At 39.9% G+C, this 1,507-nt stretch overlaps 1 non-coding gene across 1 annotated transcript; it reads left to right on the top strand.

Moving 5' to 3' along the window:
* Window positions 1-562: 562 nt before the first annotated feature.
* LOC114636451 lies at window positions 563-670 on the top strand. Its single transcript, XR_003713623.1, has one exon. It is a non-coding gene; the product is annotated as a U6 spliceosomal RNA (small nuclear RNA).
* Window positions 671-1,507: the final 837 nt, after the last annotated feature.

The following is a 1,507-nucleotide window of genomic DNA, read 5'->3' as shown; positions in this document are numbered from 1 at the left end:
TTATGCAGACAGTGAGAGACCTTGAAATGCTCATAATACCTAAACGGGAAATCTCTATCATTTCCCTACCCTCAGAACTCAGAGAACCCTACAGAGGAGACAAAAAAAAAAAGAATAAGAGCCAGCAGAGATAGGGGATAACAAGAAAACAATATAATCAAACTACCTATGAAGTCACAGACTGAATCAAGATGCCCAGAGAATGAACAAGTCTGTACCATGTCATCTGCATGTATAGTCAATGACTAAACAAGGAGTCAAACCAAGTATCTGTGGTGATAGAGACAACAGTTAGGTAGTGGTCATAATAAAACTACTGTTTCTCAACAATCCCAGAGAAGCACCTGACACAATTGTCTTCTGAATCCACAATAATTCAAGTCACTGACAGTGTAATTTTCCCAGAGTACTTAGGCCATATATAGATGGAAACCTGAGGACATTGGGCAACTTTTACCCTAGAAAGGATGATGATTGGGACTGTGGGAACACATTCCTCATCTTTACTTCTTTAGTGATCCTCCAAATAGAAGAAATGCATGGTACTAGAAAAGAGTTCATCATGCTCACTTTGGCAGCACATATACTAAAACTGAAATGATACAGAGAAGATTAGCATGGCCCCTGCACCAAGGATGACATACAAATTTGTGAAGTGTTCCATTAGAAAGAAAGAAAGAAAGAAAGAAAGAAAGAAAGAAAGAAAGAAAGAAAGAAAGAAAGAAAGAAAGAGAGAGAGGGGGGAGGGAGGAGGGAGGGAGGGAGGAAGGAAGGAAGGAAGGAAGGAAGGAAGGAAGGAAGGAAGGAAGGAAGGAAGGAAGGAGTCCATCTTCACAAGGTGTTTTATCCAATTCAACAATGAAACATTCTGAAGGCATCACATAAAGGACTCTGTTACCTACTCAGTTGTCACAGGGGTGAACAGTACAGATAAGACATTAAAGCTTCAGGATGAGACAGGTGTGTCAAGATTTGAAAAATCAATGACGGATGAGGGAATCAGAACCTTTTGGGAACCTCACAGACACACAGGCAGAATAAAGATGTTGAAGTCTCTTATCTCACTCCTGCCCGTGTTGCAGAACAACATAACTCCACATTTTCCTGTCAACTTCAGAAAAGGCTGCAATATGACCTTTTCTTTGGGAAGTATCTGAAAGTGGCTTTGAGCAGAAATAAGAATACTTCTTCTCAGATAGCTTTTATCCAGGGTTTGAAATTTTTACTCTAAGAATATGGGCCCACATTGGAAGGTAACAGAATTTGTGAGCTTCTGGGGCCATCATTTCTCCATGTAGTATAATATTCAACCCCATTTATTCCTCGAAGAAATTTGGATCCCAATCAAACACTGCCTTCATTGTTTAAGTTGTACCATTGTTAAAGTCTAGTCAAGACTTTATGCATTAAAACCCTCTTGACTTTGTACATGTTGTCTCTGGTGGCAGCAGTTCACCTCGTGGTGACTTTCCATTTTCTTCTTTTTCGGTGGTTACTCTTTTCTGTG

Source organism: Grammomys surdaster, unplaced genomic scaffold (assembly GCF_004785775.1).
Source record: "Grammomys surdaster isolate TR1022 unplaced genomic scaffold, NIH_TR_1.0 124092, whole genome shotgun sequence".
Taxonomy (NCBI): domain Eukaryota; kingdom Metazoa; phylum Chordata; class Mammalia; order Rodentia; family Muridae; genus Grammomys; species Grammomys surdaster.
This window is presented reverse-complemented; position numbering and strand designations above follow the sequence as displayed.